Source organism: Chiloscyllium plagiosum, unplaced genomic scaffold (genome assembly GCF_037043375.1).
Source record: "Chiloscyllium plagiosum isolate Xiang-an unplaced genomic scaffold, Cpla_swu_hap1 HiC_scaffold_29, whole genome shotgun sequence".
Classification (NCBI taxonomy): domain Eukaryota; kingdom Metazoa; phylum Chordata; class Chondrichthyes; order Orectolobiformes; family Hemiscylliidae; genus Chiloscyllium; species Chiloscyllium plagiosum.
In genome coordinates this window covers 81725250-81733717 of record NW_028270167.1, presented here as the reverse complement: position 1 = coordinate 81733717, position 8468 = coordinate 81725250, and positions in this window count along the sequence as shown.

Here is an 8468-nt window from a genome sequence, read left to right as displayed (position 1 = left end):
CTCTGAAATGCTCCACAATTTGGTTGTGCCATCTCCCTGATATCGAGGAGGCTACATTGATTGCAAAAGATACAGTAGATGACGTGTGGAAGTACAGTAATATTTCTGTTTGATGTGGAAGGATCCTTTGGGGCCTTAGACATAGGTGACGGGCTGCAGTGGGTTCACATTTTCCACTTCTGATGGTGGCAGGGTAAAATACCGGGAGGCAGAGTGTGGGCTGGTGGAAGCGTGGGGAGCGTGGATCTCACAACAGAAACACAGAGGGTTTGGTCTCTCAGAAGCGCTGAGTGTCGTGGAGAGGGAAATATATACCAAGTAGTCGGATCTGCTTGTAGGTGGTGGACGTGACGAAGGATGATGTGATCCTTACAGATTTTGGTGTGGTGTTTTCTGATTATCAGGACCATCCAGATTTCATCACCTTTGGGCATATCCCAACCAAAGCATTCACACTCAAAGTCCGAGAACACCACACCTCCCGATTGCACATCCTACTTAATTTTCACACATTTACTTCCCCTTCGACCCATTGTCTCAAATTGCTCCTGTCCCAGTGAACTCATTTCTGCATAACGTGACACGACTCGTTTCCCTGCAACTCTGCGCCGATGTTTGCGACACTGCCCACAGCCTTCACTTCCTCCAAAACGTTCATTTACCCGGCCCTTTACACCTCATACTGTCCCTGTGCACATCTAACCAACCCGACGAAGACCTCCAAGCCCTCCATTTCTTCCTCTCACGTCGTCCCAACTAGGGCCTTTCTGTAGACTTTCTCATTCATATAGGAAAACTGGTATTCACACTTAAAACGTATCCTTCTAATTCTGCCACTTCACTTTCTCCAAACCAAAGGGGTAGCAATGGGCACCCGCCTGGGCCCCTGCTATACCTGCCTCTTTCTTGCGTACGTGGAACATTCCACCTTCTGCAGCTGCATTCCACCTTTTTCTCCGCTACATCCATCACTGTATCAGCGCCACTCACATTATGTACTTCAGTAATATATTTCATCCAGATGTCAAATTGACCTGGACTCTCTCCCTCAGCTCTCTGCCCTTCCTCCACCTCTCCACTCCTATTTCTGGCGACCTACGGACACATACAAACGCACCAACTCACACAGCTACCTGTACTACATCACTTCACTACCTGCGGAATGTAGAACCTCCATCCCTTTTTTCCCAGCTCCTTCTCCTCAACCGCAGATATTCACAGGATGGCTAAATACACCACAAAAATCGCAGATGACCTTATTGTTGAAATTCCGCAATTTGCTATCCCAAGTGTTCGACAATGCCATCCAAAGCATCTCCAAAATTGCCCGCACCTCTGCACTGGAACCAAGAGCATTAATGCATGGGAAGGGTAAAAGCATGAAGATCACTAGTGATCTCTTAAAAGTTGTCTGTGGAATGTTACACAAGTCAAAATGTCACCGTGGCAGAATGGCGCCTCTGTGGCAGGGCGATATACTATTAGTGGAATGCTGCTACACCAGTGAGGAGACTCAGACTGGGGCTGAAAGTTTACTGCAGCAGGCTGACATAACTGCAATTGGTCAAGTCAGTCTCATACGCTAAATACCATCATGACAGTGTGAAACAGGTTGGGTATAATAAATATCTAACCATGTTATTATAACAATACTAAGAGCGATCTAGGATGGAAGACCATTGCGGCAGAAGTGGTAGTAAAATATCTAATCGTGATATTAGAATAATATTATGTAGAATGACGGGAAAAATCATAGCGGCACAAGTAGACAGAAAACAGGAGCTAGATATTGGTTATGATATATCTAGAGAGTGGTAGATCTGACTAACCCATTTGGGCATGCTGATAAGCTAGCAAAAATGATAAGAAAAAGATATGAAGAGAAACGGACTCTGAAGGTCGGGGGAAATCAAGAATTCGTTTGTTGTCACTGTTTTTGTTTGCATATAAAGGACCTACGTCTTCAACAACTGTTCACCTCTCCAGCTGATTTTCCACGTTTTCTCCACGACCTATTTGACGCTGCAAGCAGAGTCGTGCAAATTCCGATCTGGACAAATGGCGGCAACAAGCGGGCGTTTCTCGGTCTGCCGGGGGCATTCCAGAGACTGACAGAAAAGGTGTACTCAACAGAAAGTAGGAAGCATTTTTTCTATTAATTCAGACTATATTCTTTTGGCTTGGGTTTGTCTTCGGTGACTCCGAGGTGCGGACATCTGCTGGTTGGTGCAAGATCCAAAAAGCGAGGGGTACATTGCGGCTGAAGTCGACGTGGCCAATTAATCAAGAACACTGCGCAGTGCGGGAAGGGGACAATAAGAATAGACCGCAGTAATTGGCTGAGTAAAATTCCACGTGGTGTTAATAAAAGTCGACGTGGTGAATATAAGACCCTTGAGATACCGCCGGAGGGAAATGAGTGGCTGAACAGTTGGGCAAAATATGTAAGGAGAATTTGTTTTACTAAAAGCACGAATAGACCATTTTTTAAAGTCACCTGCTTCGAAGGAAACGGGTTAGGTAAAATATTTTTTTTTTGTCCAAAGTAAGGACTACCTGACAGTTGAGTGGACGAGAGTCTAATAAAGAATAAGTGGAATGCAGGTGTGATACTGTGCGGAAAATAACATGTAACAGGGGATGATATTGCAAAGTTTCTGAAAAATGCTGAAATAGAGCTGAGATGCTGTTCACTAAATGGCCAAAAGGAGAGATCTTAGATATAAACATGTGCAATAAGATGGCAGAACTAACTTCGAACTATAAGAACTGTAATGCGTTCGACAAGCCTGCCCATGGGAGACTGATAACCAAGGTTAGATCTCATGGAATACAGGGAGAACTAGCCATTTGGATACAGAACTGGCTCAAAGGAAGAAGACAGAGGGTGGTGGTGGAGCGTTGGTTTTCAGACTGGAGGCCTGTGACCAGTGGAGTGCCACAAAGATCAGTGCTGGGCCCTCTACTTTTTGTCATTTACAGAAATGATTTGGATGCGAGCATAAGAGGTACAGTTAGTAAGTTTGCAGATGACACCAAAATTGGTGGTGTAGTGGACAGCGAAGAGGGTTACCTCAGATAAAAACAGGATCTTGACCAGATGGGCCAATGGGCTGCGAAGTGGCAGATGGAGTTTAATTCAAGTAAATGCGAGGTGCTGCATTTTGGTAAAGCAAATCTTAGCAGGACTTATACATTTAATGGTAAGGTACTAGGGAGTGTTGCTGAACAAAGAGACCTTGGAGTACAGATTCATACCTCCTTGAAAGTGGAGTCGCAGGTAGATAGTATAGCGAAGAAGGCGTTTGGTATGCTTTCCTTTATTGGTCAGAGTATTGAGTACAGGAGTTGGGAGGTCATGTTGCGGCTGTACATGACACTGATTAGGCCAGTGTTGGAATATTGCGTGCAATTTTGGTCCCCTTCCTGTCGGAAAGATGTTGTAAAACTTGAAAGGGTTCAGAAAAGATTTACAAGGATGCTGCCAGGGTTGGAGGATCTGAGCTACAGGGAGAGGCTGTACGGGTTGGGGCTGTTTTCCCTGGAGCGTCGGAGGCTGAGGGGTGACCTTATAGAGGTTTACCAAATTCTGAGAGGCATGGATAGGATAAATTGGCAAAGTCTTTTCCCTGGTGTCGGGGAGTCAAGAACTAGAGGGCAAAGGTTTAGGGTGAGAGGGAAAGATATAAAAGAGACCTAAGGGGCTACGTTTTCACGCAGAGGGTGGTGCGTGTATGGAATGAGCTGCCAGCGGAAGTGGTGGAGGTTGGCGCAATTGCAACATTTAAGAGGCATTTGGATTGGGATATGAACAGGAAGGGTCTGGAGCAATATTGGCCGGGTGCTGGCAAGTGGGACTAGATTGGGTTGGGATATCTGGTCGGCATGGGCGGGTTGGACCGAAGGCTCTGTTTCCATGCTGTACATCTCTATGACTCTATGACTAAAGGTAAACCTTAAAATAGGAACCAAAAGTTTGATCAGGAGATGGAAATACAAAACTTTTCAGGAAAGAGGACGTGAAACTGAGGGAAGCATATCAGATACACATGGTGACTCGGCGAGCTGCAAGAGAACAAGCTGTGCGGTTAATGGAAACAGAAATGAAAGAATCAAACCAAAAGGTGGAAGAAACCCACAATACATTCCTTGAGGAACGCAGGACCTGGAAGAGCTGACGAATGCACTATGCAGTTCATATGAGGGAAAGAGGACCGGGGCTTTTGAAGATGAAACTACAGGGCGATGGCTGCCTATAAGAAACTTGAAGGCAGTGCTGTTGAGGTTAGTAGGGCTGCCGAATTTAAAGGAAATAGTGGTTCGAGCCCGTTTCATAAATGCTGCAGACAATCCAAAGATTGATGTTTTCGGGTTTGATCGAGTGAGACAGAATGCATGATGGGGCATAATAGACTGCCATCCGTCCAAATTGGGCACCCAGGCTCTGAGAAGGGATCCAATGGGAGGCAATGAAAACCCGGCTGCCTTAATGGGAACAAATGTTTTAAAAAGTGGAGTCTGGAAACAGAGCAAGACATGGAGAGCAATCAGCTGCTGATTACAGTGTTCCGAAATTCCATCATGAAGTTAACACCCTCCCAAGTCAGGGCAAGACCGGAGAAGGTGGTGGGATTGACATTATCAGTGAGCCACCAGGAATTTAGAGACCGCATAGCTCATGTAATTGAAATATTTCGAAATGACAAAAATAAACGGCTTGGACAGCTGGAGGAGATGCAAAGGAAGCTGGAGCAAATGCAGCCCGAAGAGCTTAACAATAAAGAAAAAGGAAGGCTAAAAATATGTTGCCAGTAAGAACCGACGCAGTAATCTACACTGGCATTAACCACTTGCCAGCCAAGGGGGCAGGGGGAGGTTATTAGCTGGCTGGACAGGGTCCGAAATCCCATGCTAGGAGTGGAGGTTTTTGGAAAAGCTTTCACGCATATGGCGTATCCAGGTCAGGGCAGATAGAAACAACAACGCCACCAGAACTGGGGTTCCCAAGGACAGGGAAGTAGTAACATGGAACTAAGAAACATGTAAAATAATCAGGCTCAAGGTAAACCAGAAATGATGCTATCAATCGGGCCTCTTAGAAGGCCATTTATGGACCAGACGCTCTTTGCCACACAGTAGGCCTAGACAGTGGGGCAGCCAATTCCCAGACACCTACAGGTCCAGGGGGAACTGTTAACCTGCATGAGACATGGCAAGAATGCTCCGAGAAACCCTTTCGGAAGGGGCACTGCCCTGTAGTAACATGTGAGTCTGATCAATAATAAGTAGTTCAAGTTAATATCGAAGGGCGGCAGACACCAATGATGATAGATACTGGAACTAGATAAACCTCTGTGCAACCGCGGTATGCCTTTCGCCTTACCATGTTAAAAAAATGACAAAACTGTGGAGTTCTCGGGGAAATCACAGTTAACTCGATATACAGCTCCATTAAACTTCGAGATGGAAGGCAAAGCGATAGTTTTCCCGATACTCACGTCGAAAGAGAGGACAATTAATTGTTTGGTAGGGATGTTTTAGTACAGTTTGAAGTAAGATTGGATTACACACAGCAGGGCTTACTCATAGAATATGGTAAAATACAATTAATGATGCAAGAGTTTACAGATGTTAATGTTAATTGGAAAGGTGACACAGCAACTGATATTCAAGACATTTGGGGAAGTGGGAAGCAGAAGGGTTGATGCTGTTACCTGGAGCAAAACCGCCTACGTCTGAGCTACAATATGATACAGTGAGGATCAGGATGGGGCATTAGAGAGGCGGCGGTATCAGAATGTCGTGGCTCCACAATACTTGAGAAGTGGAACAAAAGTAATAGGGGATCAGGGGATGATTTTGCAATTAAAGAGAAATGCGTTCCAGGAAAAGTGGTGTATGTTCCTGGCAGCGCACCATACGTAAACATGCAGGGAAATAAGTGTTATTAATCTAAAGACGAAGGACATACGGCCAGGCATGTAAAAACATTTGGAGAATGGCATATGAAAACAACAGCGGTTTGGGAATAAGGGGATGCAGATATGATAAAATCAAATGAGGCAGTCTGTCAAGGACTGCGAAGGAACTCAAGGTAAGAGACCAGCAGACTATGGGAGGGACAGTGGAGAAAGATGATCAATGTGATAATGGGCAATGGAATACATTACCAACCACTTTGTGGTCACAGCATGATACAGATGTGGGGAACATGATTTGTCAAGATTAGTCTTATTATCGATGCGGGTTTACTTATTGTTACTTTCATCTTTTTTGTGCCTAACATTTAAGAAGTTTTTTCAGTTCGTATCACTACATGCCCACTTGTGGTCATTTCAGCTAACCGGGGTAACACCTCCTCCTCCTACAATTTCGATCTGACACCGGTGACAGTGCAAGAGATAAATCCTCATGCGACCTTCGATGCTACTTCTGAAGAACATGCGCGTCCGAGATTGTCAGGTGTCTTGGGTCTTTTTTTTTTTACCTTTTCCAGTTATTGGAGGACAGGCTTTAGGCCAATGGGACGCCAGGTATGGGGGAGAACCCATTAAGACTAAGTCTGCGAAAATTATTCAGTCCTTATTGGGACCTACACAGCTTGTATTGGGCATCGGCGAGTCTGAGCTTTTAGTGTTCTGTCTCTAGGTGCGACCAGTAGGTCTCAAATTGGGGAACATGGACAATAAAGAGCATGAAAGCATGGGAAGGGTCAAAGCATGAAGGCTACTGGCGAGCTGTTTCTAGAGATCTGTGGAATGTTACACTAGTCAAAAGATTATCATTGCAGGATGGTGCCAGTGTGGCAGGATGAGGTAAGAATAGTCAAATACTGATACACCAATGACCAGAATCAGACTGGGACTGAAAGGTTCTTTTGACAGGCTGAGCGAACAACAATTAGTAAAGTCAGCTTCGTCTGCTAAATAACAACATGGCAGCTTGTGACAAGTTGCGGACAATACATATCTAAACATGACATTATTATAATAAAAAGTAAGGCCTAGGATGGAAGACCATTAGATTAGATTAGATTACTTACAGTGTGGAAACAGGCCCTTCGGCCCATCAAGTCCACACCGCCCCGCCGAAGCGCAACCCACCCATACCCCTACATTTACCCCTTACCTAACACTACGGGCAATTTAGCATGGCCAATTCACCTAACCTGCACATCTTTGGGCTGTGGGAGGAAACCGGAGCACCCGGAGGTAACCCACGTAGACACGGGGAGAACTTGCAAACTCCACACAGTCAGTCGCCTGAGGCGGGAATTGAACCCGGGTCTCTGGCGCTGTGAGGCAGCAGTGCTAACCACTGTGCAACCGTGCCGCCCATTATGGCAGAGGTGTGTGTAAAATATCTAATCGTGATATTAGAATAATATGAACTGGAATGTTGGTGAAAAACATAACGGCAGAATACGAGAGAAAACAAGTACTAACATTATTGGTCATGATGGATCTGGAGAGAGATAACTATGATTGACCCAGTTGGGCGTGCCGATAAGCTAACAAAAATATGATAACAATAAGGTGCACAGATCCACGGACTCTGGGGTTCGGGGCAATCAAGAATTCTCCTTCTTGTTGTCACAGTTTTTTTCTTTGCAAATAAAATACTTATTTCTTGAAGAACTCTCCGCATCCCCTGGTAATTATGTACATTTCCTCCTTGACAAAATCTACCTACCTAATACAACAAAAGGAGAGACCATTCCATCTGCGATTCCCTTGTCAGATCCACGCTCCCCACCGGCTTACACCCCATCCCAGCACATGTTTCTGCCACAGCAACAAATACAAAAGTTGTTCACAGACCTCTCCACTCACTTCCGTCCAAGGATACTTCCACATCCGACAGGAATTTGCCTGTACTTTCGCAAGTGTCGTCCACTGTGTCTGTTGCACCAGACGTGGTCTCCTCCACATCGGAGAGACACGACACCAAATTGTGGACGATTTCAGAGAATTTCTCTGGGAGACCCGCACCAACAAACACCACTGCCCATGGCCAAACAGATTTACACCCCTTCCCACACCAAAAAGTGCATGGCGGTACCGGAACTCCTCCATTGCCAAACCCTAACCACCTAACGGCTTGAGGTGGAACACCTCATCTTCCGCCTTGGAACTCTGCAACAGAGGGGATTAATGTACATTTCACAAGTTTCTTCTCCTGCCCCCCAAACTTATCCCAGACCTAAGCCTCCAAGTGGACATCGCCCTCTTGACCTGTACATCGTCTGTCGAATTTATCATCTCCACCTTCCTCTCTGATCTGTCAAATTCCTCCTTCTTCATCGACCGATTATATTATTAGCAATCTTACACCAGCCCCACCACTCTCCCATTTATCTCTCTGCACTCCCAGTCCAACAGCCTGATTCTTGATGAAGGGCTTTTTCCTGATATGTCGATTCTCCTTCCCCTTAGTTGCTGTGTGACCTGCTGTGCTTTTCCAGTCAC